Below are 9,452 nucleotides of genomic sequence, written 5' to 3' on the forward strand. Positions count from 1 at the left end.
GGTTATGTGGAAACTAGGACAAAATGTGGCAGCAATTGGGCTGTTTATTCTAACACTGTATGCACCCAGTTTGACCAGCTTGTGAAATATTGAGAATATAGACAGTATGCGGTGAAGACACTAAACTGCCCACAGAGTTCCTTTCAGCACTTATTATGTGATGTTTCAGGTTTGCTTTTTTTCATTAAGTAAAAACTTAATACACTTTTTCTCTCTCCTCACTAACCAAAACTCCTCTGTGTATGCAAAACCTTCCTGCAGCTTTCCACAGAATTTCGTGTGAGACTTGGGAGATGAGCTGTTCCAGGAAACATGCTTCTTTTCCCATGAGTCTAAACAGGAGATATTTCTTCTCATCCATGGTCACCATGCCTACTCTTCCTGCATGAGACAATCTTGGTGTATTCATTGTTCACCTTTCTATTCACTCCCAGGCCAAACTCCTAATTTTCATAGGATTCTACATGGAAAACAACGTGTTGTGCAACCATGGCTTGTACTAATCACAAGCAGGTCTTCACCAGGGCTACTTCACAGGTTTGAGAGGTCTTTGCATACAATGACGTGATCTGACAGATGCCTATAAAAAGCTGCAGTTGCTGGGAAGATACAGGAGAAGCCATACCTCACCTGCTTTCCCTGTAGAGAGTAAGGCAGCATAACAGGAGCAACACAGGAATTCAGTGCTGAACAGTGGAGTTCTTCCACATTAGGCAAACATTTTTCAAAGCCTTTTATTCTTTAGACTTTTGGTCCATCAATGACTTCTGGGGAGCAGCTCTCAGAGACACTGGAACACAAGCTCCCCCAGAGCCTCTGTGAGGAGGTTGACCCACAGCTAATCAATGCCTGCTCTGGAAATACAAGTCCTCAGCATGGATTCAGCCAGAAATCAGAGGTCAGTTCATGTCTAGTTTTTTATCCAGAAGTGTTTGATAAGAAACATTTCTGTCCCAGCTCATTTCCACAGCCAGCAGCAGAACTTGCATGGTCTCCTAGCAGCTTCTGAGGACCTCAGTGCCTTCCAGAGCTACACGTTTCAAGCACTCCAGCCTGATTGCTCTCAGAGTCCATGACCAGAGGCCAAACTGTTCCTAGACTTTTTGCTCTACAGTTAATAGGATTCAGAAGCAAATTTGCTCAAGACCTCCCACACTAGCAGTGAAGAGTATGCTCAGCATTCTATGGCATGAGCAGAGATGTCTCTCTCCCCAACACAATGCAGCCTCATCATGTGCCAGAGCCTGACAGCCATACTAACTACCCCCTGGTGCTCCTAGGCACACCAGTCCAGGACTTAGGCTTTAGGACACAACAAAAATGTTGGAAGTTTCATAGTTCCTGTGTAAATAATTTAAATACAAAGGCCACCCTGTTAGTAAGTTCTGTAGCAGAACGATTGCCTTTGGACAATTGATGAATTTTCATGGGAAATCCCATGAGATCAGATGTCCTCTAGCTTTATTTGGTTTGATACTGCTAGACCCTGATCTACACAAAACACTATTCTCAGAGAAATAATCTTACAAACACATGGAAAGTGATCAGCTTTCCCTACCTGCTAAGGACATCTTGGGGTCATTTCGAATTTTCTCTGAAAACAGCCTGTTGTTCCGCAGCTGCTAAGAGGGCAAATAGATTCTGAGGAGTTACAGCAAAAGAACAGAGAACAAAACAGGAAATGTTGTTATACCGATGCAACAAATTCTTATCTTGAGCACTGGATGTAATTCTGGTTGCCAGTGACGGAAAGCGAGTAATAATAACAAAAAAAAATTACTAGAAAGAGCAGTAAGAACAGCAGAGGTAGAGAGGACCTTTGCTACAAGGCATGTATACAACAGTATGCTTTCAAGTAGAAACAGAAACTAGTTGTCAAAAGTAGATGCACAAATGGGTTCAAAAGGTGTGACTCGAACTTAGGAAGAAGAAATACTTCGATTACCGTTTGTGACAAGTTGCTTTAAACTGAGGATGTCCATACCACATGACTGACACTGACAGGGTTCATCATCCTCTCCTTTGCCTGTTTCTGATCATGGTTTTGGTTAGCGATAGGATAAAGACCTGGGGGTAGGGGAGGTTGTGCAAGCTGGTATGATAGTTCTTATTTTCTTACATTAATAGAGAAACAGAAGAAACACAAAAGTGGAGGTTACTCTCTTGAGTTTAAATTCCCTATTTCATCAGTTATTTTATTTCATCTCACAAATACCGTGATTAGTAATTCTGCTAAGAGGCAAAAGAGTAATTTTTCTTCCCTGAAATCAGGAATTTCTGCAGAGCTTGGGGATCTGTTCCCATAAAGTCTCAAGTTGTGCTTTTTAAAAAAGCTTGTTCCTTTCCTCCCCTTTGTTTTTGCTTTGGAGCAGAAAACATGCGGGGGGGTAAAGTAAAAAAAAAAAAAAAAAAAAAAAAGGAGCACACAATAACAAATTTCCAATCTTTGTCAAAATTCTTTTCTCATATAGAGAAATGCAGAAATATGGGAAAAAAAGTTCCTCCAGAGAAGAGATATGATTTTGAGCACTGAGAATAAATGTGAGGTGACAAGATTTTGCATTTCTGAGCAAAGAAACCTATTATTTTATGCCAAGAGATTATTTTATGTTCCAAATCCCAGTTTCAATGAAGTGTCAAAAGCCCTTTTGGGAAAACAGACTTTATGGCACAGATCTCTTCTTTGGTTTCACTCGCCACTTAAGTAGCACTGCACTGAGCTCTACACACTCAGGACCCATCCTCTGGAAAGGACAAAGATTTCTCACCAACATAAAACGATTTACAATTTACAACCCAGACTGACAATTCACAAAGCCCAGACAAGACTTGCAGTCAGAACACTTATCCAGAAACCAGAAGACCCAGCTTCGAAGGTATCTAGTAGCTTCTACATCACAACAAGCACCCTTCAAGCTGCCCACTGAAATTGGGATGACTCAGATTGGGGATTATAAATCATGGGGAAGACAGAGAACAGACAAAACTAAATTTGAATCTAGCCATGTGGGATATGACATCAATAAGAAATTTGTATTCTGAGGCTCTGAATCCCCTTGAGTGTGTTGACATCCCTCACATTTTCTTTCAAGAAGCAAAACTGCTCTACCTGGTACAAATTGGCCCAGTTACCTCAGGAAAAGCAGAAAGTGTCCTAGGAGGAGTTCAGAGAGCAGACTGTCCTTCAGGGCAAGAGTTCACCAGTTTCCTGATGACCGCTCTGACCACAAGATTAGTACGGGAATGAAGAACTGAGCAGGGACACACCAGGCATTCAGATTTTTTGTATTATCAGAGCTATTTCTGCTCTGTTAGCATCTCTATCTTGGAGGAGAGATAGCCAGCTTACATCATGGAAGTAAGCATTTCCTAATAGTTCTCTCTAAAGTCAACAGCAAGGGTCAAGAATAGCCAGCTTAGGGAGTAGAGCTCCCTTTGCAGGGCTTAGAGGCCCTTCTGCCACTAACCAGATAAGCATATTAGACCATCCTTTTCCCTTCAGGAAAGGAGGGGAGGGCCGCATGTCTAAATTCAAGCAAGGACGTTGCCCATAAGCTCTGCAGGATATTACAGAAGCAATCCTACCTTCATGCAAATTAATTTCTCCTAATTTGCTCAGACAACCAGAAGTTTTCTGAATGACACTGCTTTTGTGGAGAGCTCTTTCTACAGACTTCCCTCCTGCTTTTATCACAAAGCTCATCAATACTGTAAAGTCAGCATAAAGTTTCTGTCAGGTTGGTTTCCTGCCCCAGTAAAACCTCAGGCATCAGATCTGACCTTTGGGTAGCCACAAAGTTTGAAATTTAAAAGCTCAGCAGAAACAGCAGTCTATCATACTAAACGAAACCAGAAAACAAGTTTAATCTCTCTGCACATCACTAGCAAAAGCACTCTTTTTCTATGAATTCATATGCTAAAGGATGGAAAGACACTATTTAAAAGTAGTCATTACTAGAACAGCAACTCTGTGACTGATAAGCCAATGAAGGAAACATATCTGTAAAGCAATTGCTGAATTACAAACTCCTTGAAAAATAGCTGGGAGACACTAAGACCTTGAGTTATTAATCAAAATATCCTGTTCGGCTTGTGTTGTCTTTTTGGAAAAGTTTATTATGAAGTTTCAGAAAATACTGAGTTACACTACAAGAAAGTGTCTGATGAGAAAATCTAGATCAAAGCAAAATTAATTCTGTGATAATGCTTTAAATCTACATCTCAACTACGTACACTTAGCAAAAGAAGTACAAAATTAACAATATGCTGGCACGTTTTCCAGCATATTCATCATAACAGAAGATTAGCATATCAACCCAGCATAACAGAATTCGTATCAGCTACATTTTCAAGAAACAGCATTAAAAAGTAGGGACATATCTCTGCCCTGCAGATTTCAGAAGAAAGTTCCAAATGCAAAACTGAATATTGTAACAAATGTTACTATAACCTTTACTAGCCAGCATGAAGAGGAATGAGATTGTGTGCAAGAAAAACTCCTGAGATTGTACACTTGAGTACACTCCAGCTACATTTCCTTTCAGTCAATCAGTCAAAAAAATCAATCAGTTCAACCAGTTTTCCATCTGTAATTTTTTTTCCATCAACGTCACTTCTGACTCCCTATTGGAAATTCTATTTGCCAGTAAATATTTCTAGTGTTGTTCCAGCTAAAATGGAAATGAAAAATTCTGATTCTCTTTTTCTCTTTTTTCCTTTTTTTTTTTTTGGATGCATTGTTGGGTTTGTTGCTGATTTGAGCTGAAGAACAGAGAGCCTAGAATTAAAATCCTACCATTCAATAACATCTGCACATCATTATTATAGACAGTTTCACCTTTCGTCATAGCTAAAAAGAAGGCCGTAAGTAGTATTTGCCATAACTATTCAGAGACTAAAAACTGGCTCTAAGAGAAGTTACTCTCCAAATACATAGTTACAACTGCACTTCTGGGTAGTCCATGCATTTCCCAGAAACACACAGGCAGAAAAGTCTGTGAAGTTACACAAACCCTTTTTTCCTTTTCTTTATATATTCCAGACTCAACTCAACTCACTGGAGGTCAATGTGCTCAATTATACTCAATTATTACTACCTCATGGTTTTTGTGTTTTGCTCATTTGAGTCAAAGAGTATCTGGAAATAACAAGCTGACTTCTTATGACTAGGTAAATTAATAAGAAGGAAGAAGCATCCAGAATTTTCAGTCAAAATGTAATATTCAATAGGAAGCAGTAAAAGCATCATCTGCATCAAGATCGGAAAATAAATATTTATATTCCAAATACTAAGGCAAAAGAATAGTGATGACAAAAGAATTAGAATCTGCTCTAGCAAAATATTCCCAGCTAGTTTTCACCAACAGAGTCCCTTCAGATAGAGCATTAAATCTTGAAAAGAAAAAGAATAAATATACTGCTACAAACGCTGTTAATCTCAGATCTTGAATAAACTGTTTGGTTCAAGTTGGGGTTACTGAAATCTTGGAAAAATGACAAATTTTCACAAGCCTAAAAAGTAATTGTGGATCCAATGTAATAGACAATGGCAAATTTTACTGACATGAAGGAACAGGCAGTAATAGACAAAAGAAAAAACAATTATGGATTTTGTAGAGTCTACAATTCAGGCAAGATGATTCTCTCCAAGGCTTGCCATTTATGGAAATAAACCATCAAAAAATGACATGAAAGTACGTTTCTAAAAGGCAGATGTGGCAAATTTCGATGGAATACCTCCATCCTTGTAATGCATTTATAGTTCAAGTCATAGAAACAGAACAACAACTGTGCTGGTTCAGACCATCTAGCTCAGTACTTTTTCTAAATTAAGGACTATGAAGAAAAAAAAGAGTAAGATCATAGCTAAAATACACTGTAACTCCACCTACTCCTAGTCTCCAATTACTCTTGGTGCCAGGGATTTCCTGAGTCTGTTATGTTTTGCCTTTTTTGTCTAATCCTATTGGATCTCACTTCCAAGTCTGGTCTCCCCAGAAACACATGTGGATTTCCCACTTAGGCAGTGTCTACTGGCAAGGAGTTACACAGGGCTGCCATCTGGACTGTGAGCCATTGACCACTACTCTTTGAATATGACCATCCGACCAGTTTCTTATCCACTGAACTGCCCACCCATCAAATCCAGATCTCTCCAATCTAGAGAGAAGAATGTTGTGGGAGATTGTGTCAAAGGCTTTACAGAAGTCTAGATAGATCACATCCATCGGGTTACCTGTGTCCACTGCTGTGGTTACTCCATCATAGAAAGCCACCAAGTTGGTCAAACAGGACTTGCCCTTGGTGAAGCCATGCTGGCTGCCATTAGTCACCTCTTTGTCCTCCATGTGCTTTAGCATAGCTTCTAGGATGATCTGTTCCATGATCTTCCCAGGCACAGAGGTGAGGCTGACAGGTCATCTTTTCTACCCTTTTTAAAAATGAGCATAATGTTACCCTTCTTCTGGTCACCAGGGACTTCTCCTGACTGCCACGACTTTCCAAATATCATGGAGAGTGGCTTGGCAACCACATCTGCCAATTCCCTCAGGACTCTGGGATGCATTTCATCAGGTCCCATGGACTTACATATGTTCAGGTTCCTCAGGTGTTCACGAACCTTATCCTCCTCTACTGTGGGAGGGGCTTTACCCCGTTGGTCACCATCTTGCTGTCCCATGATGCAGGAGGGAAGAGGAGAGCAGTTATCAGTGAAGACTGAGGCAAAAATAGTTGAATACCTCAGCCTTCTCCTCATCTGTTGATACATGATCCCCATTTCCAGGCATCAGTGGGGATACATTCTTTTTGATCTTCCTCTTTTGATTGATGTACCCATAAAAGCCCTTCTTGTTGGTCTTCACTTCCCTTGTCAAGTTCAGCTCCAGCTCCACCTTGGCCTTCCTGACTTCATCCCTACACAACCAGGCAGCATCTCTATAGACATCCCAGGTTCCCTGTCCCTGCTTGCACTGCCTGTGCAGTTTCTTTTTCTTTTTTAGTTTGATCAGCGGGTCTCAACTCAGCCATGCCGGTCTCTTCCCTTTCCTGCCTGATTTTCTATATATGGGGACTGAGTGCTCTTGCACCCTTGGAAAGCTTCCTTAAATATTTTCCAGCTCTGTTCCGCTCCCTTGTCTCGGAGGACCATGTCCCAGGGGGTCCTACCGAGTAATTTCTTGAAGAGCTGGAAGTCTGCTTTCCTAAAATTTAGTGTGCTGACTTTACTCCTCACCTGTCCCATATCCCTCTGGACCTTGACTTCCACCAGTGCATGATCACTGCAGCCCAGGCTGCCACCAATCCTAACATCACTGATGAGTTCACTTGTATTGATGACCATAAGATTCAGTAATTCTTCTCCTCAGGTGAGGGTCTTTATCAGCTGGACTAAGAAATTATCATTGATGCACTCCAGGAGTGTCCTGGATTGCCTACAGCTTGCTGTGCTACTTCTCCAGCATATGTCTGGGTGGTTGAAGACCCTGAGTAGGATGAGAGCTTGCAAGCGCGAAGCTGCCTGTAGCTGGGGGAAGAAGGCTTCATCAGTTGTCTCAATATTTTGTGTTCCTACATGGCAAAGAGTTCAGAAAACAGGTATGCCTAAGAAATAACTGGCCAAGAGGACCAACAGAAACACAGTTATTTTTCAGCTGGATTGGTTCTTTGGGTAGGTTTCACAGAGAGGTAGGCGTGACAGAAAGGGCAGCCTCAGAGAGGGTGTGTGCAGACAGAGGGAGTAGGACAGTCCAAACTAGTGAGGGACGGGGAATAAGCACCTGTCAGACTGTGCCAGAAAAATAGCAAAAAAGCATCATAACTCTGCTGATATCCAATTGCACTGGATGGCCACACAGCTGCTAATATTTCTCTAGTAATTTCAGGTTGCGTTTTTGCTAAGCAAGAACCAATGGAGAACACTGTTTTCTTCAAGACAAAAGTTGACTGTTTCAATACCTCCCGGGGTCCAAAGTCACCTTAATAAGGGAAGAGGGTTCTATTTTTTTTCTAGGGGGGATGTGGTTAATTGTGTTAGGCAACAGCAACAAACCAACTCACCATTATTATATCTGAATGGAAATAAACTCTGCTCTGTGTTATTTTAAGGCTTACAGAACAGTGTTTGACTTTTGATACTTCACTCTAGGGACTTATTTTCCCACCAGTAACGACAGACTGTGCAGAAAAGCAAAAACTCTTTTTTCACTCTCAGGAGAGAAAGTCAACAGCCTGCCCAAGTCTATTTGCTGAGTAAGCACAATAAAGTATCTCACTGTACATACACAGCTTCATTTGAAACCTATTGTATAGGCAGTGGCAAAATGCCATGAAATGCTGGAGCAACACAAGCCAAACAAACTACAGAAAATCCAGCAGGTTTCATATCTGTTTGATTTTGTTTGCTGGTACAGAGGGTAATAGAAAGCAAAATACTGAAGACAATTCAGACAATGCCATTTGCTTTTATTCAGGCACCCCTGCATTCTGAATCTTGCAACACTAAAACATCCCAGCTAGTCTTATCTAACAGCTGGTGGGGACAAAATGTATTACCCTGCCAGTGCAAGGTGTTCCTACAACAATTGCAGAAGCTTGGTAAGGGGAGGTCAAGCAAGAGGAGGGAGACTTCATGTGGGAGCGTCTACAGGAAGGGCTCTTTTTAGGGGCCTGCCCACTGTTGGCACCATTCCCTGGCTTTGCACAGAAATGACACAGCCACAGCGTGGAAGCCAGCCTGCTTTGAGCTGACAGCAACAAAAGGTGTAGCTGGAGCCAGCACCCTTGGAAGGCTGTCCTTGCAGGTGTAGAACCAGAGCAAGGGTATCTTCAGCTTGGATACCCACCTGAGCCCTCAGAAATGTCACCCAAAGCTGGGGTTACACTGAGGCTGGGCAGAGAGGGGAGAAGGTAGCAGCAACCTACCTGCCTGCCCTGGCTTGGGGCAGCTCCCCGCTGTTAAGATGTTGGTAGATTTTCAGCGGTTCCTTTTGCGCTGCTGAAGACAGAATGGCTGACTTGGTCAGTTGCTGGCCAGACTCTACAGAGTATTTCTCAAGCTCTTCTCCAACATTTGTTGTTCCTCTTTTTCCCAGCACCCCTCCTATATAAACTAGGTCCTTTGGCTGTGAGACAGCTCTTGGAATGAGGAATTGGTCAGCTGGAGCTATTGCAGCCAGCACATCTCCCTCCAGCCCTTACAAGCCCTAGGCCGAAGGAACACAGACTCACAACATCTGTAAAGAAAATTTATTCCATGCCAAAAGCCTCATTTTCCTCCCCAAAGCATTTAGGATCACCTGCAGGTAGGTACATCCTGCACTCCCTTATGAAATAAAAGTGCAGGGTTTCAGTGTAGGTCAAACACAATTGCTTCCACAGCTCCCCTTAAAAGTGCTCTGTAATCACTGCTTGAAAATACTTCGCTGACAACAAACCAGGAGCTTTTAGAGGAA

The 9,452-nt window shown here is 41.9% G+C and overlaps 1 protein-coding gene across 6 annotated transcripts in view; it reads right to left on the bottom strand.

Moving 5' to 3' along the window:
* IL1RL1 (interleukin 1 receptor like 1) overlaps nucleotides 1–9,080 on the bottom strand; it is a 44,075-nt gene extending 34,995 nt beyond the window's left edge. For 3 of the 6 annotated variants that reach the window (XM_054056361.1, XM_054056358.1, XM_054056362.1), the window contains exon 1: nucleotides 8,923–9,080. The gene's annotated coding sequence lies outside the window, so the exon portion shown is untranslated. Of the gene's footprint in view, nucleotides 1–1,558; nucleotides 1,628–8,922 lie in introns of those variants that run through there. The other 3 variants (XM_054056364.1, XM_054056363.1, XM_054056359.1) reach the window with 2 other exon arrangements.
* Between the last annotated feature and the right edge of the window lie 372 nt (nucleotides 9,081–9,452).

This window comes from Cuculus canorus, chromosome 1 (genome assembly GCF_017976375.1).
Source record: "Cuculus canorus isolate bCucCan1 chromosome 1, bCucCan1.pri, whole genome shotgun sequence".
NCBI lineage: Eukaryota > Metazoa > Chordata > Aves > Cuculiformes > Cuculidae > Cuculus > Cuculus canorus.